Raw genomic sequence first — 14,130 nt, forward strand, 5'->3', positions numbered from 1 at the left:
ATGGAAAGTTAATGTAACCAATTGTTTTCTGTTCAAATATATATCCATAAATTGACATGGAAAAAACTTGTATGTACCCACATATACAAGAAATATATCCAGAGGTAATGCCTTTATTTCCACATGGTGTAGACTGAGAACTTATAGCTCTAATTTTTACAAGATCCATGTCTAATTAGCTTCTATATTTGCACCGATAATGGAACCCTTAACTATCAATGATTAGCGAGGTTAAATCTCTAGTTTCCAGAAGATAAAATCACTCCTACAAACCGTTCGTCTTGTTTTTCTTCAGTCCACCTATAACGTTATAGTTGGCTGACCAAACAGAAAAAAAACAGTCATTTTTCTGTTTGGTCTCTTTTGATAACTCTAGAATTTCAATCGTGTATTTGAGAAAAATTACAGTGAGAGTCAAGAATTTGTTACCTATACACAGTAACTTAATTATTCTAGTTAATAATGTTTGTCACAAAAGCTCATAATAAAGCGCCGTGGCTAGCCAAGTAGCCGAATGGTTAGCCTAATAGCTCCCTAACCAACAGCTTGTCGGTTCAAACCCCGCCATGGACGTTTGTGATTGTTTTTAGGTGGCAGAAGAATTTCATTGCTCGGTGTCAAACCACGTATTGACATAGTGGAGGCCTAATATGGCTTGAAACATTTCCGTTTGGTCTCTAGAGCTGGGTTTCCAGACTATATAATAAATAATAAATCAGCTAAGACCTTTTATTCTCCTAACTATTAAATACCTTTACTAACATTGCGCCCTTCGATTGGCAAAGACCTGGGTTCGATTCTCGTCGTGACGAGGGGAATCCTTAAATGAGCTTTTTCAATCGTAGGTGAGTTAGCCGATCTCGGAAACTTGGGTTTTTCATCTCGCGTACAGACAAATCGGGCTTCAGAACACGCGCAATTTACAGACAAAAAAAACACTGTTGTTGGTTATAATGGCAGTAGATGGCGTTGATAGCAGCAGCTTCATAGTAAGAGAATAAAGTAGTAGTAGTAGTAGAGAGGATTAGATGTATTTAGCGAAGTAGAGAATAGTGCCCTCCCGCGATTAGTCGTTGGACTTCCTGCAGGTTCACGTAATAATAATAACAAGTTTACATAGTGTCCAGTGAAGAGAAGAGGCTGAGAACTGCCGCTATCTCGTTGTCACTAATCTTAACACTGTTTACTGTCCCAAAATAGTGTGGGTTCGTTCGAATTTCTCAGTTCACTGGATGAAAAACCCAAGTTTTTGTAAGGAAAAACTTACCTGCCCATGCAAAATATCGACTAACTTGGGAACTGGTCGAACACAGATTTATTAAACGTTCCTCTAGTCGGTCACTAGTACAGACCTTACTACGTTAGAACACGCCACTTCACTTAATTTCTGGACTATGTAAAATTAAATTGAAAAAATATATCATCATCATCATCATCATCATACATATCAAGGCCTAGTATGGCCTGTTCCAGCCTTAGAAGTCATCGTTGAATCGTTTAAGAGGACGTTCTGGTTTTCTTTTTCCTAATGGCTTGTACTTTAAGGCTTGTTTTGGTAATCTTTCTGTTTTCATTATTTGAACGTGTTCCATCCATTTATGTTTATATTTTTTAATTTTTTCAATTACTGGTTCTTGGTTTAATTCTTTCATAATATCTTCGTTTCTTTTGTGATCAAATAGGGTATACTTTGCAGTTTTTCTCATAAACTTCATTTCTGCTGTTGTTAATCTTTGTTTGTCTTTTTGTTTTATTGTCCAGATTTCGCTTCCATACATTAAGACCGGTAGGGCTAATGTATTGTATACTTTTAGCCTGGTTTGTTTTTGAACTAGGTTTGGTTTAAATATAGAGTTAATTACTCCTGTTATTTTTAAATATTTTGCAATTTTTATGTTTATATCTTTTTCATTTTCATAAGTGATCATACATCCTAGGTAGTTAAATGAATTCACCTGTTCTAAGATCTTGTTATCTAATACTATTTTAGGTCTTGCTGGATCTTGTCCTTTAAAGGCCATAGTTTTTGATTTTTCCGTTGATATTATCATACCATAATCTTTGGATATCTCATTTAGATTTAAAATAGCTTTCTGTAAGTTATCTTCAGAATATGTAATTATTATTTGAAAAAATATATAAAAGATTTAAAATAGCTTTCTGTAAGTTATCTTCAGAATTTGTAATTATTATTTGAAAAAAAATATAAAATTGATAAAATTAGAAAACAATTCTCTAGACCAGCCACAGTGAGAGCCTCATAAAAAATACAAAATATTTTTAACACTAATTTGTTCCCTCAGATGTGCACGGTTCTCTTCATTTGTTGGAATATCTCTACCTCCACTTTCTTTATGATATGTAATTCTCGAAACTTCAAAGACTGAAGATAAAATTACCTGAATATAATTTTTTTTTTATTTCTGTATTATGATGGAAATTATAGTTGTCACACTTTGTGGCGGACAATAAAAATCAAAATAAGTGATTTGATTTATTTATTATGGCGAAAACTTTGAAGACTATGAATCATGTATATTTCTTATTTTGCTTTTGTTATCTGACCAGCTGCCTGTTTTGGATGAAAACCTCGTTGCGGAAGAAAAATCTTTCTACCTCTGTTACACCAATTTATCTCATAAAATGTTACTCGAGTTCTACACCGAATTCGAATCCAAGTTTTCAACTGAAAAGAAAATGCTTTGACCTCCTTGAGACTACATTAATTAGGCGCAGAAATTAGAGAAATAAGAGGATTCCTCCACTCCTCTGAAAAGACCAAAATAACAGTGGGAGTTTTCAATTAACAGATCACTTTACAGAAATTATACCTAAATCTAAAACTGATTATTATTGAAAATATGAAGTAAATTATATCAATGAAAGGAGAAATGTTAAGAAACGAAAGTATTTCTCACTACCTTCCCAATACAGCAGTTGTATCGCCTAATATGGGTAGAGAAACAACCTGTTCTGCAAGTAGCAACATGGGTTTACTAAAAGAAGGTAAAGTTTTAGCAATTTACTCCTATTTTATAACAATGTTACGGCATCGTTGAATAAAGGGAATGGATACACTATGTTAATATTGAATTTTGCTAAGTCATTCGATATGATATACACGAAAGGCTGTTGCATAAACTGGAGAATATAAGTATTTTTTCTGGGGAAAATTCCCAGAAAAACAGTTTCTAATCAGCCCTCTTTTTCATCTTTTCCCACTCTACAAAAAAGAGCTCCGCGCACCCTTAAATATAATATATGTATATATTATATATAAAAAAACCCGTTTTTTTTTCAAATTAATTGTCCCACATTGCCAACCCCCCCACTCCCCTTTCAACACCATAACAGCATAGGTATGTACACTGCTGAAAGAAGACAGGCAAAAACATCCAAGAATAGTTATGTGCGAATTTTCTTCCATTATGATACATATATTTGTCTCTAAGAATTCTCGAATAAAAAGCCAACGACATTAAAAACGGGACATTCCTAAACAGAAGCAAGCAAAATAGCCCTAAAAATAATGAAGAATATAGGATTGGAATATAAACTCATGACTTCGATCAGCGGATGGTTGACAGACAGATATCAAAAAGTGGTATATGGTGGATGTGAATCTACCAGATTTAAGGTGACCAGTAGTGTACCTCAGGTTAAGTTATTGGGCCATTATTGTTCAATCTATACATTAATGCCATCAGGAAGCTTCTAACAATAGATGATGCGAAGATAGGCAGGGTAATCAGGGATGCTGCTGATATACATCACATACAAAATGATTTGAATAGACTGGAAATTTAGGCAAACAAAAATGGCAATCAGTTTAATGTTAGTCATCATCATCGTGCATATCAAAGATTTAGACCAAGCGTGGCCTGTTCTGGCATTCCTAATGGCTTGCACTTTAAGGCCTTTTTGGTAATCTTTCTGTTTTCATTCTTTGAACGTGTTCCATCCATTTATGTTTATATTTTTAATTTTTTCTATTACTGGTTCCTGGTTTAATTCTTTCATAATATTTTCGTTTCTTTTGTGATCAAATAGGGTATACTTTGCAGTTTTTCTCATAAACTTCATTTCTGCTGTTATTAATCTTTGTTTGTCTTTTTGTTTTTTTATCCAGATTTCGCTTCAATGCCTTAAGACTGGTAGGGCTAATGTATTGTATACTTTTAGTCTGGTTTGTTTTTGAACTAGGTTTGGTTTAAATATAGAATTAATTACACCTGTTATTTTTAAATATTTTGCAATTTTTGCGTTCATATCTTTTTCATTTTCATATGTGATCATACATCCTAGGTAGTTAAATGAATTCGCCTGTTCTAAGATCTTGTTATCTATTACTATTTTAGTTCTTGCTGGATCTTGTCCTTTAAAGGTTTTTAAATATAGTTTTTAATTTCTCTGTTGATAGTATCATACCATAATCTCTGGCTATTTCATTTAGATCTAAAATAGCTTTCAGTAAGTTATCTTCAGAATTTGTAATTATTATTTGGTCGTCGGCAAAAAGGAGAGTGTTTAAGTTCACAGTAGGAGAAAGTTTAATAACTGGATGGAACTTTTTATTCCATTTTATTATTATTTCATTTAGGTAAATATTAAAAAGAGTTGTTGAGAGGGGATATCCGTTGGTTTATCTCTCTCGTATATGACATCTCATGATTTAATTTTATTTGTATTTGATTATTTTCATATATACTTATGATAGCTTTTAGGATGTTATTTAGTATTTGTCTTTCTTTTAATATGTTAAATAAAATGCTTCTTTTAAGTTTGTCAAATGCTTTTTCAAAGTCAATAAATGCAATATGTGTTTCTAAATTGTATTCTCTTCTTTTTTCTATTACTAATTTTAGGCAAAAGGCTGGGTCTATACATGATCGTCCTTTTCTAAATCCATTCTGTATTTCTAAAATAAAATTTTCGGAATAGTTCATTAGTTTGCTATTTAAAATTCTGCTATATATTTTGTGAGAGGAATTTATTATGCTTATACCTCTATAATTTTTAGGATCATCTCTACTACTTTTTTTTTAAAGATAGGAATCACAATTGCTTTTTTCCATTCTATTGGGGGATTACCAGTTGAATAAATTTTATTTAAAAATAATAGGAGTCTTTCTTTCAATCTTGTTCCTGCATATTTATATAGTTCTGAACTTAGCTTATCTTCTCCAGTTGATTTTCCGTTTCTTGTTTCTTTCAGGCTGATTTCTAATTCTTCTTTATTTATTTCCTTCATTTTCATTAAATGTTTGCCAGTCATCTTTTTTTAGGATATTTATCTGTCTATATCTACAATTTTGTGTAGAAATTTAGAAATTCTTCTAATTTTAATTCGGTGTTTGATTTTATGTTTTCTGCAGTATCTGCATTTAAGTGTGTCAAAATCTTATATACATTGGGTCTTATTTTATATAAATCATGTTCTAAATTAGAAACAAATTTGTTCCGTGACTCTCTATGTCTTTTTCTGACTTCTCTTTTATCTATGACTCTTATTATTTTATATCCTATTTCATTTTCTAATCTTTTACTGCTTAACCATTTATGATAGGCTTCTTTTTTTTTTTCATTTTGATTATTTCTTTGAGTGTATCATTCGATATCTTCAGTTTTTTTATTTATTTATTAAATTTTTTGTCTTTCCTAAGCTTTCATTTGCTGCTGCATTTAGTATCGTTTTACCATTCTATTTCTATTTCTTCATTTTGTCTCATTTTATCTAGCTATTGGTTAATTCTTTGTTCATATAGCCATTTTATATTTGTGTCATTTAATAGGCTAGTTTTATAAACAAATGTTTTAAATTTTCATTCTGTTCTTGTTACTTGTAGCCATTTAGGTGGTAATCTTAATTTTATTTTAGATTACCACCTGAATGGCTACAAGTAACAAGAACAGAATGAAAATTTAAAACATTTTTTTATAAAACTAGCCTATTAAATGACACAAATATACAATGGCTATATGAACAAAGAATTAACCAATAGCTAGATAAAATGAGACAAAATGAAGAAATTTTTCACGTTAGATGTGAACTCTAACATCTAACGAAAACTTTCATGTCTTTTCATTTAAGATAAAATAATCTAATATTGATTTCCATTCCTCTTTCTTTCCAAGTATATTTATGAAGGCTCCATGTTTATAGAAATAATTCATTTATTTTTAGGTTATTATAAACTACAAAGTCAATCAATTGTTTACCATTACTATTTAGAGTATGTTCTCCATATATTCCTATATTATTATTAATTTCCGTGTTTCCAATTCTTGCATTTAAGTCTTCTGCTAAAATTATATAATCATTTTTATTTATTTTATTATATATATTTTGTAGCTGATTATAAACATCAATATTTTCCTGTTTTCTTCCTTCTTCTTGGGCATATATATCAATTATTGTTAAATAACCTCTATCTATTTTTATTCTAGCTTCTATTATTCTTTCATGCCATAATTTATAATGTTTTAACTGTTTTGAAAGGGATGTTATGAATCCAAATCACGACTCCCGCTTGTGCTCTTTGCTCTCTGTCAATTTCACTGTATATCACATTAAAATTTTCGGTTCTCATGGTTCCTTTTAATTACTTTTTTGTTTCAGTGATTATTGCTATTTTAAAATTTCTTTCATTTAATATTTGGTCTAATTCTATTTCTTTATATGCTATTCCTCTTATATTCCAGTTTGCTATATGTATTATAATTTGTTGTTTCCATTTTCGCTTTATCTTTTCCAATCCAGGGTCATTTTCCATAGATTCATTCTGATTACCTTTTTTTTTTCAGTTTAAAAGTAGAATTATGTTCTCCGTATCAGGTGACTAGCCTGGCGATGGAATTGTTCAGTGGTCGGGCTGCTACCTTAAGGCTTCTGAACTAACGTTCTTCCAAATTTAAACCCATAGGAAGAATAGGTTATATTGAAGGGGAAAGATTAGATTATAGTAGAATAGAGTAGAATTATAGTAAAGGTTTATAGAGGGGGACGTAGTTGTAAGGCCAGAAATGGAAAGCCCCTATGCTTTTAGGGTACCTCGAGGTACTCTAATAGCATAAGGGTCATAAAATTAGAATTGTCGGCTGATAAGGCCTTATAGGAAATATTAAATTGAATGGATCTTCCTCAAAGTACAAGAAGAAGAGAATAGATCCAGCTAGGGGTTCATAGGAGCGCCACTTCCCTTACAATCAAGATGAGTGTCCCTAATCTGCCACTCGGGGGCGCTCTCTAGGGGTTACAGGGTTTCCCCCCGAGAGGTTTAATGTTAGTAAGTGTAAAATTGTATACTTTGGTGTGATGAGATTTCCAGTGGCAATCTCATATTAGAGGGGTTATGCAACAAGAAACTGATGAGCTAGGAATCTTGGTGTAATGGTGAATAGGAATTTGAAGTTCAAAGGTGACATAGCAAAAGTTGCAAATACATCTCAGAGATATAAAGAGGGTAGTCCTCGATGAATCTTTGGACTGCCTGGAGGTGTTATGTAATAATAATAACAATAATAATAATATAATTACGATGTTGAAGCGAATCTCGACATGTAAGGAAAGGGAAGTTATTTTGCCTCTTTATATGATCTTGATAGCAACGCAGCTGGATTACTGTGTACAGATTTGGTGTCCTTGGTTCCAACGGGATAAAAAGCTGTGGAAATGGTGCAAAGAAGAATTACCAATATTATATCCAGATTATGGGATTTAGACTACGAGGACAGATTGCGAATATGCGGATTACAGACTCTGATTAACGGGAGAAAGAGGGGGCGGTGACATGATAGAAGTCTATAAACTTATGAATGAGTGTTATGGGATGTCGTCTGATGAAACGTTTGGTTATAATGAAGGTGGAGAGAGAACACGGGGGGGGGAATCCATGGAAGTTCAGTTTTTTCGCACTTATGTAATAGGTGAAAACTAGTTTTTTCTCTCAGAGAGCATGAGTGAATGGAATACTTTGTGTTTAGAGGGTAGTGAGTGTATCCAGTGTGAATGAATTTAAAGAAAGGCGTGACAGCCAGTTTGGGTGATTTATAGCTTCCCCAGAGGTCTGAAATAATAATAATAATAATAATAATAATAATAATAATAATAATAATAATAATAATAATAATAACAACAATATTTGTGTATCGCTGCTGTCAAAACTGTCTGGTTGTGCTGTTCGTAAGTAGGTGGAGGATACAAAAAATTTCAAATAAAGTATGACATCATGGGAGGAAGGAGGACTTCGTATTTGGGTTATTAATTAGGTAAATGGGCGATTAAATTCGAATATCTGAAATGGTAATTTCGATAAACTAAGGTAGCGTTTTTTGCAATTCGGAAACAAAATTCAAAATATTGTTGTCGTTTCAGACTTATTCTGTCACCCGAGCAACGCAACATATATCAACCAATATGCTAAGTAAGCATATATTTTATTTTATAAAATCTTCCTAGACTATTTGTTATAAAATAGAGAACATTTTAGGTTTTTCCTCTCGATGAGAGTATCAGTTGATGCACTCTATATGGATCAGTAGGGATTAAAAAGGCGTTAGACGATTTAATAATAAAATCGTTAATCTAATTACTGGTTACTACACATTATTATTGCGTTCTGATGCGTTCAGGGGACGCTGATGTAATTGTCATATACATGTTTGTCAAAGTGTTTCGTCATATGTGTGGATTCCTAAATTAGGAAAGGTTTTTGCTTAGTTCGATAAGATAAGTGACAAAATAACGCTTGACAACATCGTATAATTATTTTTCTCTTACTAATGTTAACTATGCTTGTCGAGTAGCATGAGCATAACATTTTGTGTTGCGTCGTCTAAGTTACAGTGTAGTATATGTACTTCGAATTTTGTTGGACAAAGTTTTCTTCGTCACCTGGAAAAATCTTAGCTCCAGCGATCGCTTTTAAAAAACATAGTGATATCTTCTATTTTAATTTTTTAGAAGGGATTACTCACCGTTGTAATACATTTGTATTTTCTATAGAAATCTACGTGCAAATAGCTTCAGTAAGTTGTTTAAGTTATGTCATTAGGTTTCGTAACCTCTTTTTTTTTTTTTAATGTGTTTTTTTTTTTATCATATATATGTATGTTGCAGTGCTTATGCGATACTGTAATGTTTTGCAAAATATTACAGTATCGTCCATGTATATCGTCCACGAATATAATATTTCCAAGTAAAGGCTTAATTTACGCCAATTGCAGTAAACTGCAGTAGTCATGCTGTGTGTGTGAATAAGAAATATTGTATTGAAAACGTCTCTACCCGGTGTACGAAAGTATACACATATTTTCTTATTCGCAACGCCATGTATTATTCTTTATATGTTATAAAATGTATTTATTAAATTTATATAAAGTGAATTACAGTAGTTACAATGAAAGAAGTGAAGTGCTCCTCGAAAATCTTCCTAGGGTAGGTAGATGCCGCGATATGAATTTTGAAAACCACACTCTAGTTTTCACGTTATATTAGGGTTTTTATAAAAAAAAAAAAAAAACTCTAATATAAAGTGTAAACTTATATTAGGTTTATAATATAAATTTATAAACTTGTATAAGCTCCCCACACACCACCCATGTAGCTGGAGTGAGTAGGATATTGACATTTACAGTTCACAGCTTCGCTTCAGCATTAAATAAGGAGAATGCTACTCTTAGTTGTTACCAGTCAAGTTAATTTTTTTTATATTTTATCGTTCTCTGCGTTGTCAGTACAGCCAATTCATGATCCTATGTCTTTTTTCTAATATAGATAAGAGAAATATTTGTAAGTTTTATCAGGAACATTTTTCCCCTTTCTAAAAATGTAAAGGGGGGGAAGAAAGGATAGAATGCTGCCATAAGATTGTAGCTTACCTTCCTGAAATCTCATTCAATATTAATTTTATGATAGTTTGTCTAGACAGGGAAATGAGAACTAGATAACAAGTTTCATAGTGTTGATTGTTAGGTGTGTGATGAGATGCATGATGGGGTTATAGTGATAATCTCACATAATGTAGTTAAGGAACTGGTTCCAATAAGAGATAACGGTGTGTGGCCTTTAAAGTTTGAGAAATAGGAGGAGATATATGATGGTATGATAGAAACATACAAACGAGTAAGGTGTTCTTACAGTTTAGGTACAGAGGAAGTTTTGTAGCTCATGACCTGTGTGAACTTTCAGGGATAACCTGAGGTCGTCCCTGGAAGCTGAGTAGAGATATGAAGTTTGGGTTCTTTTTATGACATTAGTGAGAGTGAATGGAATATGCTGTCAGTGGACGTTGTGAGTGCATCTTTTGGTTTTAAGTAGAAGTTGATAAGGCACCAATGAATTATACTTTCCAATGCCCCCCCCTCCTCCATTATTGAGTAACAGATCCCTCAAGATACCTCATTAGATTTAATGGAATGAATACAGCAGAGAGGAACAATAAAATGCAAGTTTTTAGATCCTATATTTCATCTCTCTCACAGAGACATTATCAGAGATACAATCTGAAAATTATAAAATCACATATAAAAAAACATTCAAAAATAAGTGGATAAAAAATTTAAACTGAAAAAATTAACTAGCCTTATCTATTGGGTAGGAGGCCTAAGAATTAGTCTCCAAAATCTTGGGAAGTTTTACACAGCTATATTAAGATTAGAATGGCTGAACAAATCTGCTGCTGATTCTAAGAAAAGTAAGTTTATATTTGGTGCAGTGAAGTATAGTAGTTTTTTCTCATTTGCTCTATGCAATGTATCCAAAGCATGGTCAGCTAGATCATAATTATGACAGCAGATGTATTTCTTGTGTTCTTCTAATTTGTTGGTAGATTTCCCAATTTGACCATAATAAGATAATTTGCAAGAACAGGGAACCTTTGTAAACACCTGGAACAGAGAGGGGAGGGAGTGGATCCTTATGAGAGTGGATAAGGGCAGCTGGCTTCAGATTAGGTTTGAAAACACTAGAGAGAATTTTTTTATAGTTCTGGCTTTTTGTTTTAAATTTTTTATTTGGAGGTGTCCTGGATATATGGAATAGTAATAACATGAATGTAGTCTGTTTGTGGAGAGGGGTGTGAGGAGAAGAGAGAAAAAACGAACTTATTAATCTGCCTAGAAGAACATAAGAAATACATCCATCACCATAACAGTGGTCAGTCTGGTCTAGCTATGCATGATACCTTGCCTAGAATCAAATGGGGAAAAAAAAACTATGCTTCATTGCAACAAATATAAACTTAGTATTATTTTAATGGTTAATATAGCCTACTTTTTTAGGAGTGTCTCCCTTTTTTTTTATAACGTCATTGGCTCTTTAATCAAATCTTAGGGCATTATTGAAGTGTTATAAAACTAATATATGAAGAATAATATAGGAGGAAAATTTGGACATACCTTTTTTTTTTTTGGATATCGTTTTCTGTCTCCCTGTCCTAGCGATATGCATTCATCTGCTGTTAAAAGGAAGTGGGGGGGGGAGGTTGGGAAAGTGTAGGTAAAGTAATGTGGGGCAATTATTTGAAAAAAAAAACTGTTTTTTTATATGTATAATATTATTATCATTAAGAGTGGGTAGAGAGCATTTGGGGGGGGGGGAGATAGAAATTATTTTTTGGGGAAGAGGAAGGATTGATGGGAAAAAGTCGGGAGTGGGAGCAGTTAGACCATGCTGGCATGGTCAGCTAGACCAGACTGACCATCAATCCCTCCTCTTCCCTCTTAATCCCTCCTCTGCATCTTGACAACTGCAGATTTGTTCACTTGGGTTTGTTGAGGATCTGGTGTAGAGAGGATTCAGAGACACATGACCAAGCTGGTGATAGGTGTGTGGAATGTTCCCTATGATTATAGATTGAAGGTGTGTGGGTTGCAAGGTTGAGAGGTGGAAAAGAGGGGATATGATAATAACGTAAGATATTAAAAGAGCTTTATAAGATTGGCACAAAGGAAATTTTTCACTGCATGGCAAATAGAGAAGTGCAGGTCACCCCCTGGAAGTTGTGTAAGAGTATGATTATTATGGGTGAGCAGACTTTTTTGCATGGAGAGTGATGATTGAATGGAATGGATTGCCAGAATTAGTTGTGTCCTCACAGTGAATTAGTTTAAGGACAGGTATGTCTGGTTTTGTGTGTATAAGAATTAGTTGAGGTACCCATGAGGAATATTCAGACTCCATGGAGATACACGAATAATAATAACATAGGTCACGGATACTAGTAAAATGCTTTCTAGCTTTGGAAATTTACAAAACATCAAAAAATGGGAGTAAATGATTTTCATTCCTTGAAGGCCTGAAGTTAGAGTTGACATGGTGGGAGAAGGGGGTGGTGCCAAATTAAAACATTGCTAATTTGAAGAAAAGCGTGGAAAGGCACCAATTTACAAAAAAAATTTTAAGAATTTTTAAATGCTGTTTATTTATTTATTTTGATCCAGGTGCTAGAAAGCCTAGCCAACCACATCTGCCTGAAGCAAATAAAATAAAACAATGAATTCTTAATCTGCATCGATTAGTGATCATACCATATTCTTTCACAATCTTTCTTGTTGAATTTATTTTATTTTTTATGTACAGCTACGTATGATTGCTTGTTACTTAGTTTTCAGAGCAAAGAAATAGTACCGCATGAATAAAAAGATAAGGTTCTAAATGTAAGGCATGAAAGGCCAGTATAGGTTTTGTTTCTCTATTTAGAGACAAAACCTATATTGTTTTGTGCTCTATTTAGATATAATGGTAGCTGATGTATATTTATATTTTCGGGAAATAGCAACAACCACTAACTAAAAATAGCTGATTAGGTATCAGAAGACAGAATTGTCAAGATGCAGTTGAATCATAGCCTTATAAAGAAGGATAATAACTTCCCTCTATTTACTTGTTAGCATGTTTTTCAACATGCTAACAAGGGGGGGGGGTTGGGCGCTGGGTTGGATGTCTTATATTTTTCTATCGACCCCCTGAGCCCGAATTGACCCCTAACAATGTTATATCGACCACTTTGGCGACCACTGGCTTAGAAGGAACATTGCCGAGCAGTCTCTCTGATGGCGACTCTGGACCGGGCGGCCTTCTCTCTGACAGCAATTCTGGAATGGGACCCCCTTCTGCCTGCTTCAGTCCCTTTTTATTAGGCCTCCTCTGAGACCTCGCATAAAGTTTGGCAACCCCCAAAGAATCAGTATGCGTCTTTTATCTTAAGTTTCGGGTTTGGCGTGCCTTTGGTTCTCCTCTGCTTTCTTTTGATAGTAAGTTGCCGGCCATCGGAAAGTTGTTTGAACTCTTTCTGACTGACTTCGGAGATGTTTACACTTAGAGCCTGCAAGCTTTTCTCATACATAAACGTTTCAATAACAATCTTTCTAATGTCGCTATATACAGCTTAAGCGACAAAAACATTGCCTTTGTTTTTAACACTCTAACATATTCTTATTAAAGCAGTATATACAGTTAGCTTCAAAAGAGTTATTTACAAAAACATCTGATACAAGCTATACCGAGACAAAGTTTATTTTTTTACAATATTCACATGGGACATAACCTAAGTAAAAAAATTGATGTAATGTGCTTTGGAATATTTAATATTTAAGCTACAATTGAGTTTTTACACTTTGCTTATAATTGTATTCACTCGGCTCGCGGTTTGACTTCGACTGATCCAAATTAATTAATTTACCCAGACTTATAAGAAAATTACTGATTTGACAATTTTAACGAAAAATAAACAATAGCAATACACTTAAAGCGAATTAAAAATAATACAAAATAATGATAAATAAAATATTATGTTTTCAGTTTTAAATTTGTAAGTAAGGAGGAATACACGAGATCGACCAAAAATTGCTCCGCGATCGACAGGTTGAACACCCCTGCCTTATATCATTGATACACAAATTAAAGAGTAGTGGCCCTAATGCAGCACCCTGAAGTACTTCACTGTCACTCTCTTTCTTCTAGATTCCACTCTACCATATACTACCCTTTGGTGTGTGTATATGTCAGCCACCCCTATCCATTCCCATTTAATCCGACTTTTATAATGGTTTTCCATGTGGCATTCTGTAAAATGCATTTGCAAAGTTTAGCAGTATCATGATATAGCCATTTTCCTTATCTAACTTTGC

The 14,130-nt window shown here is 33.3% G+C and overlaps 1 protein-coding gene across 1 annotated transcript in view; it reads left to right on the plus strand.

Moving 5' to 3' along the window:
• Positions 1 to 8,644: 8,644 nt before the first annotated feature.
• Positions 8,645 to 14,130, plus strand: part of Vps2 (vacuolar protein sorting 2) — a 70,758-nt gene continuing 65,272 nt past the window's right edge. The window contains exon 1 of the mRNA XM_090396054.1: positions 8,645 to 9,027. The gene's annotated coding sequence lies outside the window, so the exon portion shown is untranslated. The remainder of the gene's footprint in view (positions 9,028 to 14,130) is intronic.

Source organism: Typopeltis vanoorti, chromosome 7, assembly GCF_054136105.1.
Source record: "Typopeltis vanoorti isolate ZY-2024b chromosome 7, IOZ_Tvanoo_1.0, whole genome shotgun sequence".
In the NCBI taxonomy this organism is placed as follows: Eukaryota; Metazoa; Arthropoda; class Arachnida; order Uropygi; family Thelyphonidae; genus Typopeltis; species Typopeltis vanoorti.